The sequence below is a fragment of the Hirundo rustica genome, chromosome 8 (genome assembly GCF_015227805.2).
Source record: "Hirundo rustica isolate bHirRus1 chromosome 8, bHirRus1.pri.v3, whole genome shotgun sequence".
NCBI classification, from domain to species: Eukaryota; Metazoa; Chordata; class Aves; order Passeriformes; family Hirundinidae; genus Hirundo; species Hirundo rustica.
This window is the reverse complement of record NC_053457.1, coordinates 11,242,722-11,268,542: the sequence shown is the minus strand read 5'-3', so window position 1 is coordinate 11,268,542 and position 25,821 is coordinate 11,242,722. Positions and strand designations below refer to the sequence as shown.

Here is a 25,821-nt window from a genome sequence, read left to right as displayed (position 1 = left end):
AGTCACTCATCTTGAAGATAATGTCCATTGTTGACAATGCAGTTGAGTTCCTGTTATCTTGCTGAAGTGAAACATGAAGAGGAAAGCAGCAGATCAATGCTGGTTTTTTGGTTTTACTAAAGAAAATAATTTTAGCCTGGAAAAGAAAGTTAAATTCCTTTGATCAATGCCATATGCTTGAGTTTATAATAGGTTTTTGTGTCTCCACTTAGCCGGATCAGATTGAAAGTTGGATAATTATCAGTGAGGGTTAGAAATAAAATAATCAATTTGCATGTCAAAATATCTTCGTTTTTATGTCAGTCATCCTGTCTTTCTGGTACAGTGAAAAGTGGCTCTGGGTTTAACAGCAACATTACAATAAACAAACTTCAACCCTTCCCTAGAAATTGGTTACTTTGCCTTGTGGACAGTGGAATTAGGAAAAATATTGCCAACTATGGCCTGCTGTGCTGGTATTAAGGCTGAAAGGTTTGCATTGGTAGAAATTCCAAGCACATCCCACTAAAACAGCAATAAATAATGATGTACATATTCCATTCCTATTTATCTTCCTTTTTTTAGAGTGAACAATCTACCCCATCTTCACATCTACATCTATAGACTTTGACCAGAATTATTATTTCAGTGTTAACTTTGAATGCTCAGATCCAATAGGTTTAATTGACTTGGACAGTTGCATGCTTTGGAGACAGGTCAGCAAGTCTGCTTTGTATGTCAGATTAAAGATGAATTTATTGATAGTATCTATACTGATGTAATGACATTTATAAAGGTACCAGCCCTGTATGTTCTACTGTGTGCCTTTGCTTTGCAACCACTGTGAATTTAAAAAAAAACCCACCCCAAACCAAAACAAACAACCCCCCACTGCCCCAAACAAAGCAAAAAAAAAAATCAAACCCAGTAATTTTAATGGTTTCACAACAGTAAAATTTTTGCATCAGAATATTTGCAAAAGAAGCAAGAGCAAACATCTGCTCCTATAGCTGTGTCATTCACTCTGTTACTTTAATAAGAGTCTGTCCAGGTGAGTTTTTCTTGGGAAACGTGAGGCAAAATTGTGCGCACCTGCTTCTAATTAAAGAGCTTCTAGTTGCTTAAGAAACATTATGACCTAAAGGCTCTTATAAAACCAAGAATATCTAAGATACTCGAGGGAAGCTCTAAAGTCTCCACTGAGATTTTGTTCTTTGTAGTGTGTGTTTTATTATGTAACATTTAGCTAAGCTCCAGCAGTCGTAGGTGTTGGGAAAGATAAGAGATTGTTGCTGTATATGACTTGTATTGCCATGGAAATACCATTCTTCAGAAGAAATAAGCCTCCTTCTTTTTGTGCATTATGGACCACTAATAAAGCATATGAAAAAAAGAAAAAAGGGAAAAAAGGTAAATGAATTTACTTGAGCAGTAGGCAATAATAAATGACTTTTTAGAATATTGAAATAAGATACCGGAATTGGATTGCAAAATTGCATTTGTTCTACAATGTGGAAACAAAATTATGAGATAGCTTTGAACACTTTCCAAAACCTCATTTTGTAAAGAAGGGCAGAATCTGAATTTGGAACATTGTAATTTGTTTTTTCATAAAGTCAGTGTCCAAGAAATCATCAATACTTTGAAGAAGAGTAAGACTTCTCCCCTGCAACCAGTTTTCAACTGTATATATGTTATCCAATAGGATAACCTAATAACTGTTGGATATTATATACCAACTAAATGTAGCTAAGAATTCTGTAGTAATTTGTATTGTAATGGGCTATTTATTTTCTTCCTTCTGGTTTTTACTTTGGGTAAGAGTCAATAGGTGTTGTTTTTCAGTAAATGGATACTAGAATCAATATAAGTGTTTGAGAAGAAAAGTGTTCATTACTGGAAGTATTCATTATTTTTTGGTCTGGGAAATTTCATTTATTAGTATCTGAGGATAAAATTCTTTCCCTGATTTTCTGTAGCACTGTTTACAAAGCCTAAAATCTGTTTTTAGACAGTTCTTAAGAGTTTTGTTTCACTGTCCTTTCTTTTTTTTTTTTTTTTTTTCCCATGTTAAGAATACCGAAAGAAGGACGAGAGCAGACGTGTAGTCAATCTTATTCTCCAGTTTGCTGAAAACACTTTTGAGTCTGTTTGTTGACTGTAGTGGGTTTTGAACTTCCAAAAATGGGGAAAAATATTTGATTCTTCCTGTATTCTGTGCTCTACAGTATGAGAGTAAATGGATAAAAAACTGGTGTACATAAATAATTTTGTTGCTGTAGCTAACTGGCTGGAATTGCTGTCATCAGATGTTACCTAAGGCAAGTAATTTAGCTGTGTTCGAATAAGTATTAGGGAGACAATTCTGGTTGCCTCAACAAGGATAACAAGAGGAAGGCAAGACAGTTCTTGCTAATGAAATGCTGTTTTTATATAGAAATCAGTCTGATTTTTGACAACTCTTTTAAAGAATTGTTGTTTAATTGAAGAAGTTCATCAATGCTATTGCATGTCTGCTGATTGTGTCATGATCCCAACAGGCGTATAGAATTCCTAGTGGCACAGTAATAATTCTAGCTATTTTAGGAATGAGAAAATATGCTGCTTCATTGTGATTGGGATAAATGCTACTGTCTTGGGATAAAGGAGTTCTTCAGCTATCAGTTCCTTCCCTCTATAAACATGTATTATTTTAGGTATGTTAATTTCCCCCTCTATTTCTTTGCTGTCTTTTACAACTGACAAAAGACATCAGCTACTGACATGCTGATAAGATATGCAGAAGCAGGATTCTGAATTTTGAGAACTGACAAAGAAAAAAGAAAGAGAAATCTAAATTAATGCATTTTCACAGATCCTTACAGATTGATCTTTAAAAGACAAATTGCTTTTGCCTTTTTTTCCCCCTCTCTGGTATTTTTGCCAGTTCTTTTAGGTGTGCCTTCTAACTATAAAAAAAACCACACTAGGTCCCATTTTGTGGTCTTTGCCATTTGTTAGAATTCTAGACTCCTAATTCTAGTAAGTGCAGACAATATCCACATCCACTTTTTTATTAAAGCAGGCAGGAAAAAAAAAATGTGCTGTGTAGGTTTTGTTTTATTCAACCAATTTTTCCAAGACAGCTTTAAAAATATGCCTGACTCGTTACAAAAGAGATGTACTGCAAACACGTTGTGTACTGCGAGGCGCTGTCTTCCTCTGAAGCACTTCCATACCCTGGTTGCCATGGCAAGAGAGAAAAAGAATAAAAAATTCCTGTAGCGAATACCTTTATGATTCCAAAATCATTGCTCAGCAGGGCTGTGTGCTTAATAACTCATAAAAAGCACTGTGGATTTTTCAGAAGGCTGCAAGGGAATTTCTCCACTGCTCCGTCTTGTCCTGTTCAGCTGAGTTGCCCGCGCTGCGAGGGGCAGCGGTGACACGGAGGGATCGTGGGTGATGGTTGATTTGTAGCTTTGCCGTGGGTGTGAGCATGTTGAGACCCTCGGGAGAAGAGAGGCTGCTCCCCTGGCCATGCAGGCAGGTGGGACGGAGCAGTGCTGCTCCCAGCAGAGCGAGTGCTGTGGGAGGACAGGGCGGCTGCTCCAGCAGCCTCCTCCACGTGGGGGAGAGATAGGGGCAGCACGTTTTCCAGCTTGAGGATGAGTTTTTTGGCAGCCTCCTGTTCAGGGAAGGGTCCCTGAGCCCACATGGCTCGTGGCTTCCAGGAAGGCTGAAGATGCCACCTCTCAGTCACCATCTTTCACAGACATGAGCCCTCCTCTCGGTGCCAGGCTCCAGCTCACACACCTTCTGGCATCCCAGTGGGCCTGAATATCCCTATGTTATGCTGTGTATAAAACCACAAGATTTTCAAAAGCTCTGGGCTTTATCCTGGAACTGGGACAACATTTTTGCTTAAGATATTGGAATACCTTGTTTTGAATTCAGGGTACAGGTCTCCAATATCCTGACTACTTTAAAAACATCCCAAGTCCTCCTAAGCCATAGGAATGTAATTTTTGAAGCTTTTCCAGAGAAGCCTGACCCAGGGCCGCTGGTACCAAATAAATCATGTTAGTACTTGCAGCATTTTGCAGAGTTCAGGTTGAGACCTGCAGTATAGTGACGGCATTTTGAGACTTTCAGTGATCGATGACAGTGCCCACAGTCATAGCAACTTGATGCAGCATCCTACTGGTAGCACCATCTGCTACAATTTTTAAATATAGAAGGGGATTTTTCTTAGTCAGCATGTTTCTGACAGAGCAAGCTCTTCATAGGCCTAATCTGAATGCCACCACAGAGCTTTAAATTTCATAGGCTTTCTAATGGAATAACCCAGTCTAATCTTTTCAAAGTGTTTGCTTTTTCTTAGCAAATGGAATCAATTTTTACTCTTCAGTGATTTCTGTGGCTGTGTCTGCACTTACGTCTAAAACATTTCCCGCCTTTGCACTATCATTTGTATTTCTATCAAGAACAATTTTAGAGTCTAAGAAGTCATCACCTGCTGAAATATGTGGAGAGCTGCCTTTTTGCTTGAGTATTTCTGGCATAAAGTAAAACGTGTGAGGATCTCATCAAACAGCTTACTTAGCTTCATCTCACCCCAATTTTTATTTAAGGAATGTCTCCAAAATGTGTATGAAAGCAGTTCTAAAGCCATGACAACTATCTGCAAAATGCCAGGTAACTTTTCTGAGATTGTTCAAGCATCTATCACCTTAGGAATCATGACGGTTAAAAATATTTGTAAAGCATTCTGAAGGCCACAGATGAAAATACTTGTTGGGATAATATTGCTTGTTGGTCGTTAAGACAGTGCTGTGCATCTATCCTGATCACTCTGCTTATTGTGCCAGCAAATCTTCTTGTCATCTCAAACTTCCCTTGCTCACACTGTCCTGTGCATCTGTGCTGGGCATCTGCATGGAAAAGGGCCCGTTTGAGCATGAGGATAAACAGACTTGGAGGCACAGCAGGACACGCTTTCCCTGAGCTGACACACAAGGCTCGGGCCAACACAAGCCACCAAAAAAACTGGTTCAGTCTACTGGCTGTATTTCCTCCTCCCTCCCTAGGAGACAGAACTGCTCTGTTCACATCTGAAACTTTGTACATGCGGGCTCAGGATGGGCTCAGGCAAAGGCCAGGGTGGAGTGCTGCTGCTCATTTGCACGAGTTTATAAGGCACAATGATCTTTGAAGGAATGCACAACTTGTCTTTGCATTCAGAGGCTTTCCCTCGCCTCCTCCCATGTCCTTTGGACCCCAAGGAAGGTGTGACACAATAGGGATGTCCCGCAGGGTTGACACCCGCACGCCACTTCTTCCTCTGATTGTTCCCCCACAGCTGTTCTGCAAACATTTCCTGCCCCTGATTAGCAGCTCAAGATGCTAAATGTACAAGGAATTGTTCACTGTGTAAGTGAAATGCAACTTTACATATGTATGTGGTGTTTGTGCGTCTTAGGGCTTTAGTTTGGTCTACTTAAAAAAGATTTTATGTCAAGTCTTTGTTAGGATCTTGTTAAGAAGTTGGTTATTTTGCCAAGAGGAGTGTTGTTTGTCTTCTCAAAATGTTTTAGGGCATGATTATACTGCATTGACCTGAAATGCCTCAATAATTTGAATAGATAAGCAGATGACTTGGAGAATGAATTTGTTTGTGTAGCAGTCCATAATGCTCCTTCCTGAGCTGTTAGTTTATCCTGTAAACACGCACCTCATTTAGATGTTGAATTGAGAATTTAGTTGTATACTAGATAAAGAGCCTTCTAGAAAATAGCTACAGTAATCATTCTTCATTGCTAAATATCATGTCTGACGCATAAAACGATAGAACAAAGTCACTAGCTGAAGCCTTGGACAGCAGATGAAATGTATGACTAATAAAGCCTGAAAACCAAGATTGGTGACAGACATCATGTTCATCCTGGCCAATGTGAGTTTAAGGAGCCAGAGATTATTTTATTTGAAGAGCCTTAATGAGGAAGAGTGAGAATCAGTTGTTAGCAGAACAGAGTGTGGTAGATGTTCTTTGGTGTGGACTTGTCAGACCTGGAAGATGTTGGTGCTTCACTGACAGTTGCTTTCTGAATTAGCACATTTGCAAAATGGAAATAACAAATCCTCTTTTTCTGCATCTTCTGTTCAGCAAATCCCTCTGCAGATACCATTTGTTTGTTGGTTTTTTTGGGTTTTTTTTTTTACCTTTGTGAGTTAGCAAATTTCTGCCTTGACTAGCCTAAGTTACTGCTGCAGTGAGATGGAAGAGAAACACCCCAGGAGAGATGACTGCCATGAAATACAATGGCAGTCACAATACAATACAAGAGTAAGCATTGAAGCTAATCTCTGAAATTTTGTTCTAGTTTAGAAATTTGAATTCAGTATTAGCCCAATGCAGTTTGTGACTGAGAAGAAGGGCTCAGTATCTGGATTTTTTTCAGAAATCTGCAGTTAGATTTCCTGTAATGGTGCTATGCACAGGACAAGTAGGGAGGGCAGAAGGGATTATAAGATACTCATGATAGAAGGAACCTATATAGATAGCCAAATAGCCTTCCCTTCTGTTCCCTTTTTGCTTTGCTAGAATTCTAGTCTGGTTTCAGGTAGCCAGTTCAGGTTTTCTGTGCTTGCCTTTATATTTCAACAGAGCACTAATATAAGAGTACCAAATGCATGGTCTGAATGGTGGGCGACTCTATGAATCCTTGTGAGAGCCAAGATAAGCAGTATTTCTTTAAATCTGTGCACTATTTTTAATCTCTATAAACCATATTTGGCACCAAACAATTAGCTGAGTGGTTGGAAACAATTTCTGTAAGCCTGAATGACAATGGCTGCAGTTCCTGGCAAAATCAGAATTCTGACTCAAGTGGTCCATCACAATTCCAGTGATGATTCCAGTTCAAGAACTGCAGTAGTTAAGAGCTCAAACATAATATTCATAAAGATGAAGCACGTATTTCTATCTGTGAAGGCTACGTTTTAGATCTAGCCTTCCTATGGGCATTGTTACATTTGGTAAGGTGTATTTATCTGATTTGAGAAATGCTGAGCTCTGGTAAGCTCCAAAGTTGCAGGGAACCCACAGGTGATCTGTGAGCAGCCACTGACTTGTTGGGCAGTTGCTATGTAATGAATTCCTGGTGGATCTCCATCAATCCTGGCCACCTCAGGCAGCTGCAGCACAGACAGGAGCTGCATTGCAGGACTGAGTACTGGAGTAGAGTTGATGCTGGCTGACACAGATGATCAAATGATCAAATTGCAGGTGATATATAGTACAAATTTTACAGCTCTGCCTGCTGTGAAATGTTTGGGGAAAGCTGAAATCCTCTAGCTGATCTCAGGAAGGAAATCTTTTTAAAGCTACACCGCTGATGGAGGCATGATTATATATTGCCTCCATACAGATCCTATCAGTAAATTATAGCTGTAAGAAAGTTGCTAGGGAGATAATACTGGACACTGAAGGATTCATATTTTTGGAGCAATTGTCACTAAACTGACAGCTGCTGTGCCATCTATCTTGGTATATTCACTTTTGCTGGGTGATACAAAGACAAATACGCAAAAGGGAAAAAATACTTCTGCTTGTGTATTGTTGGTTATCAGCAAATGGTCTTTGAAAGCATGTGACCTTAACTTCCGGAACACAACATTCTCTAATGCATAGTTTGTGAGTTACTTCTGTGTTTAATTTTTATTAGTTTTCTATTGGTGTGTTTTATTTCCCACCTACTGCCCATCATACACTCATAAATTACGTCCATGTCCTATTTTCAGTCTCTGATGAAAACATATATTCCTATGTAGTTTTCTAAAGACTCAAATCAAGGTTACTAGAATTATTACAAATCACTTTTGAGGCAAAAGGAGAAAGATTATCCCTAAAAACTGTTTACTCCTTGGCACATTTTAAATGCTGAAATCCCCTTGGTTTATATTTTTTTACTAAGAAGGCAAGTAATGATGGAAATTTTCAGGTGTTTAAATTTTTTAACGTGTGCACATTTATTTGGGGAAGAGTTCCAAAGTGCAGTTCCAAAGTACTTCCCTAAGCTTTACACTAAGCTTTCACCTGCATTGTTGACTAGAAGCCTCTCTATGTTCCTGCCTTGAGCAGAGAACTTTTGCTATTCGAGAGCAGACCAAAATCACTCATTTCTTTCCCCAAGTTTGGCTTGTGTTCTGGCATGGAAATTTGAATTGGTCCACTGTGGGACACATTTGTTCTTAGCTGATGTGCCGGTTTATTATCTGGGTAAAGACTGTAAGTGGGAGAATTAATTTTTTACTGTAGGTCCCAATTTTTTTTTTCTTTTTCCTTTATAGAACTTTGTGAGGCATTAAAATTTATCCTGGTTTTACCCTATGAACTCCAGTAGAGCACTATTGGATTAAGTTATTTGGAAGATAAGGTGCCCATTCAGCAGACTTGTCTCCCAAAGCCACCAGGGTGATTGACAGACCATGCTCCTTGGAACTCATCTGCACTTCATGACTCTGTTCATGAATACTTATCTGTCCCTGACAGGTGTAATGAATCTTTCTCCTGCTATTTGGGATTCTATTATTTGTGGCCACTTTTTATGACCAGTCATACTAAAAGCAACATTTTCAGTGTACAATTTCTGTACACAGATAATCACAAAATAATCAGGAAGACTCAAGCCTGTAAAAAACGGATGATGGAAAATTTGTATTTTTTCATTTTAATTTGCTGTTGAAAATGCACATGGGATGGAATAATAATTAGGTTCATGACAATTCTCTTTATGTAATTCTACTTACTATAACATCAAAAACTCAAAACTTGGCAAAAGAAGGGTTTTTAAAATTAGTTCTCTGTACTTACTGATGGACAATTTCTCACCTTGTGATGGCTGTTGCGGATATATTTGTACATTGTTTTGTTTTAATTTCAGCTACTTTTGATAACAAAATCAGTAGCAGAAGTACAGGATCTCTCATGTGATAATTCATTAAAGTGGCTGTTTCCTAGAGTGGTGTCAGTGTACTTTGTAGCAGGCTTCTATGCTGTGGTTAGAGAGGGTGGACTTTGTATTTCTGGCTGATTTTCCAGGTGGAATGCAGGTATCTGGGCTTCACACCCTGTGCTTGGTGGGCCCAGGAAGCCACGAGGCTCTGGAATGGGGAAAACAAATGTGTGTTGGGCTTGTGAAACTCCAAATGAGCCCTACGCTATCCCAACCTCTTTGGGGCCATCTAAGTGATGAGAGTCCAGCTAAGTGATATTTTTATCCCCTAGAAAGAATAACAGAAGCTACAGCTGCCTTTGTCAGACAAAACTCTGCTCTTCATCAAAATCAAAAAGGTTTATTCACAGCTGGGTGTTTGCTGTGCTTTCTTTGATATAAATTGCAGTCTAAAAATGAACTTTGGAGAAAGAAATTTCATCTTACTGAAACGCCCCCTGAGGATTTTCTTTCTTTTATTTTGTATTGAATGAGAGGCTGTTGAAATTGATTTGTTTCTATAGAGGTTTACAATGAGAGTAAGTTACCAGAATTTATAACAAACTAGTTCACTGCTGCTGACAGTGATTTCAGTACAGTGTGACATGTCAAAATTCGTGGAGCTTTTTCTATTTGTGCCAAGTGTGAAGGCTATATTATACATAAAATAACATTTGCAGTGTTAAGTGTTGATAAATTGAGACCTTCCATTTCACTGTTACTTTTATAGCTTAATAGCTTTTATAACTTCTGTTTCTTTTACATGTATATTATTAATACTTTCTAGTTGCTGCAACACTTTTTTTTCCCTCTGGGTTTTTGATTCATTTAAGTGTAGTATAACTCTCTTCTGTCAGCATGATTAGTTTGTGAAATTTTGGATTGTTACCTTTTTGGAGAAAGAAATTCATGAAGAAATACGACATATTAAAGTGTGGAATGCTCTCTTGGAAAAGTGGGTTTCCTCAGTCTTTGTCCCACACAGATACTATCAAGGTATATGTGTATTAAAACAATTAGATGGAAAGACTATAGGGTTTTGTTTTGTATAATGTTTCACCTTCCTACTGTTTGTCTTGGCAACCTTAGCAAACCTTTTCTAACATGCTTTTTCCTGTTGTTACCTATAATATATGACTGAATGACTGCACTTATAAAAATTTGTATTTCCTTTTTTTTTTTTCAGTTGTTGCCATTTAAATCTTATTTACTGTTAGTCTCAGTTACATTGAAGAAATTCTTTCCAGTTTGCAATAAATTCAGAGAATGAGAGTTCACTCTGACATTATATTTTTGTTAACCTCTGTAGCTTACATAATACCGTATGGGTTATTTTTTGTGCTGCTTATTGCTTGCAAAAGCTTCAGGAATGTTGATTTCCTCTATGTGCTTTGTTCAAGCAACTATGCAAATAATCCCCCTGCCTGAAAGTAAATGAAAAGTTTTGTTTTTGTTTTGTTTTTAAACATCTGTCTCCAATGGCTTGATAAAAATTCTGCTGGAGCCCATGTAGAGTGGAAATAAATTCCCGCAGCTTAGTCAGTTTTCTGGGATGGTGGTGATCTCTGACAAGCATGGTGGAGTCCTGTCTCCTAAAAAATGTTCCAAACCCATCAACAGATTCTACACAAGTCCAGGATTTTTAGTCTGTTTATGGCCTTAGAGCTTAGGTGAATTTAATTCAGCGATGCTGAGATACGCATGGATTCTTGCAGTAACTCAATTCAAATAAGAACTTTTAACTAGAAATATATAGGTATGGTTTGAGATTCAAAACCCCAAATTGCAATAATTGGTGTTTCAAATACATGTCAGTAAACAACTCCCTGTCTCTTTGCGGTGGTGTTTCCTAGCAACTGCTGTGTTTCTCTGAACCTGTGTTGCCTTGACAATACTTGTGGCACATTGTGCATCTATACAGAGCATTTTGTTCTAAGGGCTTCACAGGCCAAGAATGTATTTGTGGAGCATCCTTGAAATGCAGATGTTATTTGTTAGAAGGGAGCAGACAAAGCACTACTGCATGATTTGGTAAGAGGGATGGGAGAATATGAGACAGGAGTTTGGGCTAATGCTGGCAGGAATCCCTTTATGTGTAACAGAGAGAAAGTCTGGCTAAAACTCACCCTTTCTGTGTTGGAGCAAACAAGGTGCCTTTTAGATGGTGAGGGAAAGCAGATGGATAGACAATGTTGTCAGGGCATCATTTGAGCAGGCCAGTGGAGTTCAGCCAAGTTACTGTTACTACTGCTGTGTTCTTGGCGAATATCACAAACCTCCAGTCCTTCTGCAGCCCAAGCCCCTTTGCAGGCTGTGTGGCACTTCTGAAATCCCTTCCCTCCAGCCCCTGTTCACCTGTGAGGTTCCAGCTCTCTGCTCCGTGAGGATCTGCCCTCTCTGGTGAGCTCTGCCTGCCTCTCACTGCCCTTGACAGCTCCCACATCCTGGATAAGCAGCTCCTCCATCCCAGCTGCCTGCGATTTGGTATTTAAAACACAGACAAGGCGCTGCCTTCCTTGAAATCTAAATAAGATCATCCAATATCTTGTACTTAAGGCATCTCACCAGGCAAGTTGCTTTAGGTTTCTGTGTTTCTGTATCCTAATATTAAGAAATCAATACTTCTGTTGTTACCTGTGGATCTGGCCAAAGATTTGCAAACATTTTCCAGTTAATGGAAAACAGAATTTTTGTTTAGGGTAACTTTTGGGTCCAGATGGAGAAATTCTATTGCTTTTCAGGTCGTCTATCTTGATTCTTTATTAATATTATCTATCTAGTTTTCTAGACATTCTGTTCTTAGGAAGCATTAAAAGACATGAACACTCAGATGCTTTTAATTGTGTGTTTCTTTCCATTTTTGCAGCTTTTGTTTCTTTCCATTTTTGTTTGTCTCTCTTCATTTTTGGGGGCAGAAAGAATTTTAAAGCCTAAGGCTATTGGTCTGGAACTCATCATTTAGACAAATTTGCTATGGATTATGATGTAACTTTTTTTCTTCCTATATTTTCTTCAGAGAAATTAATGTTGTTTTGCAATGCATATAGTTGTGGATTTCCTGTCTGTTATCAGATCATAAGACTTCTTTCGGAGCTCTGAGTCCTTCAGTAGCTCTCTGAACTTCTGTTATTTGGGATGCTAAAAAGTAGGTTGAAATTTCAATGCTAATTTGTTACAGAGAAATCCGTGAAAGGTGAATAAATTGCCAAACTCCTCTTTCCATCAAAAGCCCATTTTAATAACATTAGCACTGTTAAAGTTTAGTTTTTGAATCTGTTACTGATTGCAGGTTGGTTTGGCACGCTACCCTAGAAGTGCTGCCTTGAAATCAGCTCAAGAGCTGAAAATAGGTGTGCAATAAGAATTTTAATGGAAAATCAAGCAAATATTGTGGGTGATTATCTGATTAAGCACATAAAATGGCTTATCATTTTGGGGCTACCTATACCATATATTTGCATCAGCAAAATGTCTTTCCACCTTTGGGAAACAAAACGGAACAACTGACAACCAAACCCAGCCACAAGAGTGCAAGTGTTGGAATATCAGCTGAGAAGTCAAAGCAAGGAAGGCAATTGCTTGGGGAATTACTGCTGGCTCACATGCAGTAAGAGCAGTAAGAAATGACCTCCCACAGCTGCTTCTGAAGCCTGCTCTGCTGACTTTAGTGCTGAACTGTTTCCACCCTGTGATTAATGGTGAAGTTTATCTTATGTCGTTTTGACATCTTTCACTTGTAGAGCAATCACTTAAAAAAAAAAAAAAAAAAAAAAAAAAAAGGGACTTGAATTGGCCCCTTTATTTTTGTAATCAGGAACAGGATGCCCCAGCTCTTAGCTCAAACTGACCCGTTATGTACATTTGAGTAATGAGTCATGGTCAGAACCTCTCCAAATAGGTTCTGCTTGGTGGGAAGACAGACAAACTCAAATTCCCAGATATAAACATGCTTCAATGTTTTTGTATGATAGTGAGATCCAAAGCAGCACGGGAAGTACTTTGAAGTTCTTGGTTTAGAGTTCTTAGATCTGCTAAAGTGGTGATAACTTTGGGATGTGCTTTTGGTGACATGGTGACACCATTAGATGTCAGTTAATGCAGCATGTTAGGTGCTTTGCCACTGAGGAAAAGCAAGGAGGTTCACTTTCACGTCTAGTGCCCTCCATCTACATTTTCAGTCCATTCTTTTTAGAACTTGATGTTGTTACTCCATTCTTTTCCTCAGAACATGTTATCTTTGTTTCATAAATAGGTTACTGAAAACAATTATTTTGGAGCATGCTGAGTTTTATCAAATTATGTTATTTTTCCTTTCATGTGTGTTTTCTTTTAAGGTCTACACCAAGGCTCATGCAAGGGTTTCTGACTCTTTCTCTGTATTCTGGTGTCTCTGTAATTCTGTATGCACGCTGTGTTTGAAACGTGTCACCCTCTAGTGTGAGATGCTAAAGATGGAAAGAAAGCCCAGGCTGGATAGTGCAGATCTCCCTGCTCCTATTCATGATTGATTCTACTGTTTTGTTTTGTGTTCTTCTCTACCACTCAAAATGCCATTTCCACAGCTGAATTTCTGACTTCCTATCTAAAGCATTCACTTCTAAACAGAGATTACACTCACTGAACAAGAACTGGACCTTTGCTTCAGTCAATAGACCGTCAATGGTGAGGTATAGGCCTTATTTGTCCACGTGAATGATTAGGATTGTGTAAAATTGAAGAGATATAGATTCAGTTCCCTTATTAGAATTTGCCTTCTGCATTTACCCAGAATCAATTTTGATTCTGTTACTAAATTCCAGAAATATCTGCCAAAAGAAGCTACTTACAGGAGGAGATATTCTATCACAGTTATGCTCCTGCTTTCATTGCTTTTGGTTTTCCACAAGGAAAATGCTTCTTGGCTACAAATTTAAAAGATGAATTGCAGAGAGCTCATTTCTGATTTAGAGCAATCTCTTCCATGAGATTTGCAGAGCGCAGGGGTTTCTGCCTCCTTCAGTTGTACCCCACAGTGACACCATCATTTGCTGCTCACTGCAATGATCTACAGCCTGGCTGGGCAAAGAAATTGATTCCAGTGCCTTCCGCCTTTCTGCATTTTAGTCAACTCAGCCAGTGGGGTGAGACAGACTGCCTTGCTTATACCATTTATTTTGAACACAACAAGTACATTCCAATTAGTTTCTAGCTAAGTACTTACCCAAAATTATAGTCCTTTGGAAAAGGTGGTCTCTGAGACCAAAATATTTGCTAGAAGCCTCTTATCATTAGAAGCTTCCTTATCATTAATGATAGCTGTCAATTAGGTGGTTATTGCAGTGACTGGATGTGCAAAGACACATCCTAAAAAAATATCTTCTGTGTTTGCATCGTCCTCAGTACCTTCATAATTTTAGAATGAGTAAGAGGGACTCATAAAACAAAATACAAACACAGCAGAAAAAGCACGGATTCTCTCACAGTGCTCTCTTCTAGGAACCAAAAGTAGAATCTGACTGATCTGGTAAGAAGCACAGTCAGAATAGAAAAACCTGGATAAACTGCAGCACCTCAGTAGGGTATATAAAAAGCTGATGCTTGAACTCTAACTCTGTTTCCAGCATTAAAATAGCTAAATGTTTGAGTTACTGTTACGTATGTTTTAGTATTTTCTTTATTCATTAATTATTGCTTGGGGGAGGCTTAGAGCACCACAAAGATAGCAGTTAAATAACTTATTGTCATGTTGGTAATGTTCCTCTTCTGCTCCCATTATCATGTAACCACATCTTCAATGTGAATGGAGGGCAGACAGGGAAATGTTTCTGTATTTGCTGGGTTGTTTGCAGTAAATAACTCAGCCACTACAAAACTCTGCCAAAATTGTTCAATATTGTCCTCCTATACAACCTCGGATTAAAATTAATGCATTACAAGTGTGTGTGGTTTCCCTGGGATCTCTCTCTGGAAAAATGAACTTTTTGATAAATGTTAAATACAAATATGTCTTTCTGTAGTAGGAAACTTTCAAAGTCTCAGCTTGAGGTTGGCTTGTGAAAGGATGTTATTATCTATAAAACTGAGCCTTTTGGGGAAAATGTAGACTACTATAATAACGAGTATTTGGGATTGTATACTTTAAAGGACAAAACCCAGACTAAAATAATAGGATAAAACCTGCTTTTAAATTTGATTTACAGATTTCATTCTTGGTCTAGAGGTCTACCGGCTAATATGTGCAAATGACCTAAGTCTGAAGAGTTGTTAAAAATCTAACAAATCCTCGCTTTAGGTCTGAAAACTCAGCTCAGTCTCTTCCTTGTTTTTGAGGCTGAAGCATCTAATGTCTTCTTCTTGCTACTAAAAAAGTAATCAGGTACTGCATGTAATCCCTAGGGATAGAGGGAAAGAAAATGAATTGCAAATAGCCTATTAAAAATAACAATAAGTAAAACAATCATTAGTGTAATGCAATGAAAGCCTCCTGAGTTAGTTAATTCCAGAGTATATAAAGAACTATGATGGTATTGCTGCATGTTGGTGACCATTTCTATTTCAGAAGGGGGATGGCAGCCCAATCAGAGTGCAAATGTAGCACTTGGACATATGAGCAGGAAGAAAAAGTAAACCAGAATTCTACTTGTCTGTTGTCTGACTGATTCTTCATGAGCTTCATCTCCTATACTCTGGATGGAATGACTTGTGGCTGGGCAGAAAGTGGTTTATTATGTTATTCAGGATTAGTGGGCTGTAGTTTGAAGAGCAATAGCATCAGCAAACTTGCCATGAAGGGAGTTAACAAATGGCTGTGAAGTACTTCAAAATAGTTATCAATAAAAGTCATCAAAGAGGAGATAATTTTATCTGTTATCCCAGAAGGGATTTGTAGGTTTCCAGGTCTCTTTGTACTCCCCATAAATTTCAGACATTGTAATGGGGATTAGAAAAACCCCCAGGTTAGGTGTGGGAGGAGAACTGGCAGAGTGGAGACCAGAGCTTGGTAACTGATGAGGTGACCTCAGGCTGAGATGACGCCAAGGAGGACAACAGCAAATTCCTGCACTAAGACTAAAACCCAAAAGTGGGGGGAAAAAGGAAAATAATAATAATAATAAAAGAAGGGAGCAACTGGCTAGACAGCAATGCAGAAGAGAAGAGTATGGAATTAGCAATGTCAGTATGTGCAAATCATGGGCAGCGATCATCTCCCTCTGGTCCTGCCAGGGTGTGCAGGGGGTGAGGCTGGCCTGACTCTGGGCACTGTCTGCAGGGGCATGCAGAGAAAGAGCAAAGACTCCAAGGAACTGCAAGAGAATGACAGAAAAGTTTAGAAAATGTGATTTATGAGGGTTTGAGGAGCTGTTAGTTGAATTCAGAGACAAGAGCAGAGTTTCAAAAATCTGAGAAATATTGTCATAAGGAGAGAAGTATTCTCATCAAGGGCAGGACAAAGTTAAAGTTGCTTAATTGCAGCAAGGGAGATTTTGATAACAAATTAGCAATGCAAGTTCTGTAGATCAAGAAGTAAACCGTATTCCTGTCTCCTTAGGAGACTGCAAAATAGCTTTCCTTGGAAGTGTTCAAAAATTGATTAGATGGATATCTGTAAGGATACTAATTCAAAGCAGCAGTTAGCTTAGATCCTCTCTTCACCTTTCCCTTCCAGCTGTGCCTCTCTACATTTCTGTGATCTTTAGAAGAAATTCACTGCATTATTTATTCTGATAGGAATGGCTCTCTTCCATATGTCTAAAAGAAGATACCTGAAAATGCGGTTTGGATTGCTGTTCTGCTTGACACACAGCATTTGATTTTATTTTTTGGCACCTAAAGGATAGCAAAAAGTCCTTGGGAAGTCAATCTCTTAAAGGACCAATTTACTTGCCGATGTTTTGTGAATGCTGAAGAAACTCTAAGTGTTAGTCAAGATTAATTGCTCAGTTTTTTTATTGAAGAAATGTTTACATCTGAAAAATCTGCTAAAAGAGCGTGCAATGCCCAATAACACAAGATAAAGAATAATTTCTTAGCTTTGGGAATGGATGGAATTTATAATAAATAAATATATATATATATATATAGTTTTAGATCTTCATTGGGTGTCAGTTCTCTTGAATTTGGACCAGAACAGAGGAGGGAACTGTACAAATACATTACTTTGCCATTACTCCAAATAAAGTAGTGGAAGTTTGTGGCATCCATAAACAAATCTTGTAGAAAACAGTGATTTTTGATTATTTAGAGTAACTGTTCAGAAAAAAAACTTATTAATGTCAGTAAACTTTAATGATGTTACTATATTGATAGCAACTCTATCCTCTTATGGCTACACACTCTTGCAGGTGGACCTTACTGCAATTGTTAACTAAACATACCTGCAACTTGTTTTATATTTTCTATTGAATTTAGAGTTTGGTACACAGGATTCTGTCTGCTTAAGATTTAAACTTTTGCAGCACAGTCATACAGCAGCACTAAGGTATGATCTTTTACTTAAGTAGAAAAGTGATGCCTATTTATGAAGGAAAATTTTAAAAAATCATAACGATTATTATGGGAGAGGATGTATTAGGACCCTTTTCTTTTATCTGTTGTATCCAATGTCAGTAAAAGTCTAAGTTATTAGCAGAAAAATTCCATCAATTCCTGTTAATTTGGAATCTAACAGGAATGTTGCTGCTGGTTAGCTCATGTTGATGGCTGAAGGCAATACAGGAAAATAGTTTAGATGTGTGTGATTCTCAAGTGGTTGTAAAGGGTTATTCTGAGATCTGAAAGTATGGCAATGTTTTCTAGAATGTAATGCAAATTATTTCCCGTGAATATTTTCTCTTATATTTACTAGTAATACATGAACTAAACTGGAAGTTTTGTCTTTACAAGGTTTTGCTGTTTTACTCTTCTCAAGAAAGCTTTGTCTGCGCTGCTGCACAGCACTGTAAAGCATCAAATGTAATAAGTTGCAAATATTATAGCCTTGTGCTACTCCCTAGTCTATAAAATCAGTGCTTTAGCAAAACTGAGTCAAACTAAAAGTATAAATGCATCTGGTACTTAAAGTTACTGCTTCACAAAACTTGTCTGTTGTTCTAAGCAATATCAGGTCTCATTCATTTTTTTTTTTCCCCAAATTATATGCTGGGGGGAAAAATTAATGAGACAACCATCCATCAATAGAGATTTTTCTTTGTGGTATCTACTTGAATTCTTTCTGTTGTAAGCACACTAATGACTTCTAGTACAGTAGCAGACTGTTTACTTTACTATAATCTCACTGAGATGAAGGAAACCTCCCTACAGTCAGGTTTTCCAAACGCATTATCATTTCCTTTTGTGGATAACCACACTAAAATCCCTAATTCTCAGGGGTGAGAGGACTTGGCACATTCTCATAGGGAGGTGCCTCTCTCTGAGCCAACATCTCAGGCTTAGCTTAGGAAAAGAGGATACTCTGCTTTTGCCATACTCATTTTTCCATGCTCGGTGCTTCCATAATTATATGCCTCAGTTTTTCAGTAAATAATATTCATAGTAGCCCATGAAGAGAGCAAGACTCACCCAGTTTACAACACAGTGAGGATTCTGGAAGTGTCTCAGAGCTCCCCAGCTTTAGATCATTCAGTGAAGATGAAGCCTTTCTCACTAAGGGCTGTTGAGGATTTCTTGCTGAAAACCAATGTGCCGTCAGAAATGCATAGGAGTTACTCAAGTAGTAAGTTTGTCACTTTCCCCCACACATTTAATGACATAATTGTGAGACTGCAATTGTCCTGACTGGGTTTGATAATCAAGAATCTTGCTCTTATCTTTGATCCTCCATCTGAACGATGAGGTGTTACACTGCTCAGATAACACTTGACTTGCAATAAAAGAGAAGGTGTTCTTGTATAAATGCAAAAGCAGCCCTGCAGAGGAGTTTAATGGTACTGGTAAAATTAGAAAAACGTTATTCCCTCATGTTGTTATAGTAATGTGAGTGAAGCAACAGCTTGTTCTACCGATTGGGGTGTGATGGTATAATAGCATTCTGTTAAGCAAAACGGGCTTTGTGTCAAGGTGGTGAAGTAGGTTCCTGATGGATTTTGGAGGCAGGAAAAATTACAAAAATTGTTGAAATTTTACATGACAGTTGGCCAAAATCTTTTGATTCTTGTGTGAGATGAGGATATCAGCCTGCAGAACCTGGTATTAAGTGAGACACTTGAGCATGCCTGGCTGGAGCTCTGATGGTTCCATCCTTGCCTACTTCAGCTCAGAGGGCACTGGGCTGCAGTGGCACTTTCACCCCTGTTTCTGGGGTGGGTGGAAGGTGCAGTTGAAAACACTTTTTTTTTTTTTTTTTTTAACTGCAAGAAGAAATCAAGATCTGTGAGCAAAGAAACCATTTGGTTCTCTGCACCTTTAGAGTGCACAGAAACTGTGTTACTATAACTGTTATTAATTTTCTTTATTGGTACCCACTGGTCATTTGAGGTGCTTGTCTAAATTCATTCTTTATTTGTAATTTGGTAATAATTATTTGGCTGATTTCTTCTCTTTTTTCATGTCTTCAAACTATCACTGATGGATGAAATTTTTCCCAAATGTATTTCACAGAGAATTTATCAAATAATTTCATCAGATCATTAAGAAGCAATTGTGAATATTTGGTATGGGAGAACTGTTCTCTCCTAGACCCTGTTTTGACATAGGAGGTGTTTTACTAACTTCCAATAAGGTTTATTGCTTTACATTTATTATTTTTGTTACTTCACTGGAAGAGCTCCTTGCTCAATTTGGTTTGGTGTAAATGCTTGCAAGAAGTGAATTCTGTTTACGTGAATTGTGCTGCCAGTAACTTTATTCATTTAGAAATGCTGCCAGTAAATAGACTCTTCAGAGAAAATAAACACAGATGCTCATACATACAATGGAGATCAATTTAAAGTTTCTACTAGTATTCATAGAAAATATTTTTCAGTATTTTTGCAGACCTATTTGCAGTAGTAAAATAAAAATTATTTTCCTTGTTGGTAATATTATCACTGGATGCAATGGGTGTTGTGCATATGTTCTTTGGTCAGTCAGAGACCACCTAGCAAATGTTAAGGGTTTATTTTAAGTAAAGCTTGTTAGTTTTGGGGGGAAAAATTGTAATACTATTTTAGAAGATAGTTTTAAAGTGGTATGAAGAGCTTCAAACAGTTTGAGGCCCAAAAGGTACCAAAAAGGGCACTTTTTTTTGTGTTCGTTTAAAATTTGTCTATGATTGGGAATTTAACTCTCAGATCTTTCCTTTTGACATTGATTAAATAGTAACCCTGTGGACATTTGCATTTGGTAAAGTGATGATTGCAAAATGTCTGCTATTATCTGATAGCTCTGAGCCAGACAAGCACAGGAAATACAGTAGAAAAGAAATTAGGAGAAAATCATTCCAAGATTGTCCTTCGTCTCTTGTACCATGCTACATAAATCTTTTCCACATATAAAGTAACCTTAGTCATCTTCATTTAAGACAAAGGAATTGTGACTAAAACTGCAGATCACTTGAGGCTTCTTTGGTGCTAATTAACTTACTTAGCTCTGTTGGTTGACAGATTTTAATCACTATAAAAGCTCCTGTGGATATTTTAATTTGTTTTCATTTTAAAAGCAGAAGCATATGGTTCTTTAAAAGATGTATGGCATTTTCTGTATTCATTTGAGAAATCATAATTAATGTTTTCATGTGCAAGGCATACATTTAGCTTCAAAATCACTCATCTTCAAATTTAACCCCTTGGAAACACTGACAGAGTTTTGGTGCCAAGAACAGTCAGCATATAACTTCATTTCCTGAGAAACTTGCCTTTTTAACCTTAATCAGGGAAAAAAGAAGGCGTTCACAAGTATTTCTAACAAAATGGCCCAGATAACAGTACAGTCTCTTAAGCTTTCAATGTATATTGATAAATTGTTTAAAGGTAGGGTTTCTCTTATTTAGAATTTCAAAGTTTGTCCTCTAGTAACAAAATAATTAGCAAAACAATAAATTAGAAGACCAAAATCCAGGGGGTAGCTGGTGTGCCTTCAGGCATTCATCTTCAGATCCTTGCCTCTCTACGCTATTCTTCAGATTCTACCCCATTCCCTATATTAGAAATTGCTACCCAATCCAACCCTAAGCAACTCCAAAAATTCTATAAAATGTTTCATTTAGTTGAAATAGTTGATGTAGAACAACCCCAGTCTTTTGAGATTGCAGGGTATTATATACACTTCTGTGAGTAGGTTAAAAAAAGGCCCTGATCAGGCAAGCAAATGAAATCCTCCTGGGCATGATTTAGCTGTCCATTAATCAAATTAATAATGAACCATTAATGAAACTTTAGAAAGACATCTTGATATGCATGCTTTCATGAAACAGACCTGTGTAGAAGTATTTCTGTTGCACATTCTGCACGTGCATCGAAGACTTGACAAATAGGTTTGCTTATTTCCCAGTTTATTCCATTTTTTTCTCCGATTTCATTTCTAACTTTGTCCTACAAAGTAAGAGTGGGAGTGTCAAAGTTATGGATACTTTTCTCAATGAATTCTCTCCAGTCAGGTTAAGGAAAAATGTCCAATAACCACTGACTATTCCAGTTTCATATCTTAGAGTTTGCTGAATGACTTTGTTTACTGACTGATGAATAGGATTCCAAAGATGGTGTCCGTGTCTCACTTACCAAGTGTTATTACCAAGTGATATTTTGAAGTGCAAAAGAGGATTTAACAGTGTTTTAATAAACTTGGACTGTGTTTTAAAATTAAGAGCATGTAAGGTGCAGTTTTAGAACGTTGACCATGTTCACTTTAGTGATTCACTTTTGTCTCACTACTGTTTAGTATCACTGTTTCCATTCAAAGCAGTTTTAATTTGGTGTAAATTGTTGAACAGAAAGTCAAAAAAATCTCGGAGAAAATTTCTGTGTAGAGTGCACTTAATCTCATTTCACATGTTGCTTGAAATTAGAGTGTTTGGTGAGATAGTTAATATCAATCAAAAGATATTCCCGCCCCTCATCCCAAGCCCCAAAACACTGCAGTAAGATAACCTGCAACATTCTGCACTAAAATACTTCCTTTGCACAGTGGAAACAGTGGGAGGGAACCCAGAAAAGAGCACATCCTGACTGCCTTTCTCTCAGATCAATGTTGTTTGCTGTACAATACGCAAAGAGGCCTCCATGTAGCTGTTTTTCTCCGAGCCCCTGTGGCAGTGCTGGCGCACGCCCAGACGCGCTCCGTGGAAGCCTGGCTGCAGCTGGGCTGGGGCTCTTCACTGCAGCGGCAGTGCAGTCCTGGATTGGGGTGTTCTTCCTATCTCTGCTCCAGGGAATGGGTTTTCTGCGTGCTCTGCCACCGTAACCTGGCTCGCTGATATGCCTGTCATTGTCCTTTGGAGGAAGGAACATGTGGAGAGGAAACGGGGCCTCGGCTGTGCTCGCTCTCCCCAGCTACCACATCTGTGCTCAGATACTGGGGAGCAGGGGAAGCAAGGATTTCCACCCATTGTGTTTAGGGAATGTCTTCACTGATTACAAAGGCTCCTTTCCTGCATTTTCAGTTAAAATCTGGTTTTATTGCGTTTCCACTGGGGACCACCTCAGTCAAGTCAGTATCAGCCCCATATAAGTTTCTGTTATGCTGGAAAGAGCAGGACTCTGCTCTACACAAGCACTGCATCAGAAAATACAGCTATGGCTTTGACTAAATGAGAAGGATGTGCCACTTGCTGTGACAGAATGAGCTTCAATGTGTCTGAAGAGAGTGAATATATGTGGCTGTACTGTTCATTCATCTGCATTTTACAGAATTGTCTCTTTTTTTTTTTCTATTAGTGATGTGCATTTAACTGTGAACATATTAGCTGCATTTGTACTGGATTTACTTTTTGCAGGAGTCATCGAAAATGTTTCTGAATGTTCACATTTAGTCATGATTACCCACCTGGGAATGACTACTAATATAGTAGGATTTAAAATTACCTTTCTGGATGATAATTAACATATAGGAGCTTTACACATCAGTAAAAATCCATATTGCCTGGAAAGCTAAGGAATAAATATATCTTAAAAAAAACCCCAAAACCAGGGTAAATGTAGCACTCAGGGCATATTTATTCAACGTTGCCGTATGTAGATGGCAGAGGACAGTGCAAGGTTGTCACGCAGGGAGTCGCTGCATTGAGGCAGTCCTCTGCAGAGACTAAGAAACCTTGAATTTCCTCTTGGAGCCCCTGACTAGTGAGGCATGCCTGCTGCAGAAAGCCCAGGTGGCACAGCTCTGTTCCTGAGAACACACTATGGTGGGCACCATGCAGAAATCCCCAGATTTTGCCCGTCCACCTCCAATTTTCTGGGCTGTACCGCAGGCTGCAGCGGCCCCTGTTGGAAAATCGCCATCTGCTGTGACCGCCTTAAACCAGAGCTGTCCAAATCCTCCCAGCACCTCCCGCTGCCACACCATCCCTTCTTCCTGGGCTTTGCAAGGGGAGATTGTCCTTGTTCCTTAGGCTCTCCCAGGACAGAGCAATTCCCCTGGCTGGCTGGGGGCTTTCACTTCATCACGGATTAACTATGCAGCAGTTCTTCAGCAGTAAGGAAGCCTTTCCTTGTTTTTCGTGCTGCAGTAATGCTGACAACAGTAACGCCATGCAGAAACCACAAGTATTAAAGGCAGCACATTTTTGTGCTTTTGGGATGTAAATTGATTCTCTCTGCAAAGATTCAAATGTGTGGCACAGCTGGGGAAGCTCAGCATTCAGCATGATCTCTCTGAAGTGATAAAAGTAGGAGCAGATTCTGGACTTGGTACAGGTTAGGATATCTCAGCTTGCCCTGCTTTTTGTGACATCCGAGTGATGTAATTGATATGGCAGTGATAATATACAGCATGAGTGCTCTATTAATAACTTCCCTTCAACAGCCACTTAACCCAGAACCTTGGCTTGGCATTGCAGCCTCCACTGATAGTGCTCTCAGCGAGGGTACTGACAGCATGTCTTGAAAGCTAATGAGATGCCTGGGAACAAATGTTTGGCAAGACTAGCAACTTTTAGAGGTTTATTTCAGGTACAGTTTGTCCTGGTGCAAGAGACCTGAAAAATATATACCCCATGTATTCTGGTTCTTTTTCACCCCTTCTCTCAGTTCTGTGACTGGAGTGATTTCCCTAACAAATTTGCAAGGGTATTATTTGTCCCTTATTCTCTATGTCCTGTAATAAATCTCTTCAGTTGTAACACTAGTAGAAATCCAGTTATGTGCATATGCCCTCTTTCTCTCTCTTTCTCTCTCTCTCTCTCTTTCTCTCTCTCTTTCTCTCTCCCTCCCTCTCTTTCCCTCCCTCTCTCTCCCTCCCTCTCTCTCCCTCCCTCTCTTTCCCTCCCTCTCTTTCCCTCCCTCTCTTTCCCTCCCTCTCTTTCCCTCCCTCTCTTTCCCTCCCTCTCTTTCCCTCCCTCTCTTTCCCTCCCTCTCTTTCCCTCCCTCTCTTTCCCTCCCTCTCTTTCCCTCCCTCTCTTTCCCTCCCTCTCTCTTCCTCTTTCTATTCCTTCCTCCCTCCCTTCAAATACCATACATTTACATTACATAAGTTTATATTAATATATGTCTGGAAAAATTTATATTATACTCTGTAATTTCCACTTTGTGGTCTATGATTTCCTTAATTTCTCTGTATTAAACAGCAGCACGTATGTTAGCAGTACTACAGATGCAGTCTGTACCAAAGTGTTCTAAAAAGTGGTAATATTGATAGAAAAATGTAAAAAAGCCACCACAGATCCCCTAATCAGAACCACAATAAATGTTTTTTACCAATCCCAAAATAAAATGAACGCAAAATTACGTTTTGTCCTTTGGGAATTCTAGTATTTTACAACTTGTTAGAATAAGGTCTTAGTCACTTATTTTCCTTAATGTGTTGGTCAAGCCTTAATTATGCTTGGACACAGGTTTTCCTGAATTTACTCAATGGAAGGGTGAGAGAAGAATACATGAGGCATATCTTTCTAAGCACATGGGTGGCCTTTGGTACAAAAAAAAAAAATAACAGAAGCTATTCTTGAAGCAGTGGTTCAAAACTGAAGAGTGAAATGCAGATCTTCATCTGAAGTATGTAGTGCCTCACTTGAAAAAGTGCAGTCAGCTGACAGTCAGGCTCTGACACCTCTGATTCTGATCCTGCAAATACTCGGTGTCTAAACTGCTTTAAAATCAGTGTGACTTAAGCATATACTTACTGTTAATTGCATGTTCAAGTGCTTTGCAGAACTCACGCTTTAAGAAATTGAGTAGAACACGTATATTGGAAGCAGCTCTTACCAATCCTACAAATAATGTGCTACTGTTTTATAGTCCTCAGCCTTTGCAATACTCTTGCAGGATTGAATTCTGACCTAGATCAAAGCCTACAGTTTTATTCTTATCCTGCGATTTTTCCACCTTTTGTTTGCATTTTCTGTTGCATAACTAGTATTTTAGTTCTAAATTTTCGCAGGCTTTTTTCTCATTCCTTTACACTTACGCTTAGAAATAAAGTAGATGCCTGTAGGGAGAGGAAAAAAGAAGGGGGAGTACAAGAAGTAAAATGAATCATGCCTGTGCATGAACAGGGATGTGGAAGCTATTTATACTGGTATAAATACCAGATTAGTAGGATTTAAAATGTTACTGCTCTGTAGGTTTTAAAAGACCTTATAAACTCTAGGTTAGTTTTGCTTCTCTTCTTTCAAGGTAGACTTATTTAAGAAGACAGATATTTGCTTTAGTTTTTAAGAAGATTTATAGCACATAATGGTTTTCTTGGACTCATGAACTATTTCCCTACCCATTGCTTGCTCTTTGAAAGAAGGGCTGTCTCACACTTTGAAGAAGTGGCC

At 38.6% G+C, this 25,821-nt stretch overlaps 1 protein-coding gene across 3 annotated transcripts in view; it reads right to left on the bottom strand.

Annotated features, from left to right (window-relative positions):
- The window catches only part of RASGEF1A (RasGEF domain family member 1A), a 155,703-nt gene that overhangs the window by 76,753 nt on the left and 53,129 nt on the right, over nucleotides 1–25,821 (bottom strand). The window contains exon 1 of one of the 3 annotated variants that reach the window (XM_040071128.2): nucleotides 21,324–21,414. The exons of the other annotated variants lie outside the window; for them this stretch is intronic. The gene's annotated coding sequence lies outside the window, so the exon portion shown is untranslated. Of the gene's footprint in view, nucleotides 1–21,323; nucleotides 21,415–25,821 lie in introns of those variants that run through there. 3 annotated transcript variants of the gene reach the window in all.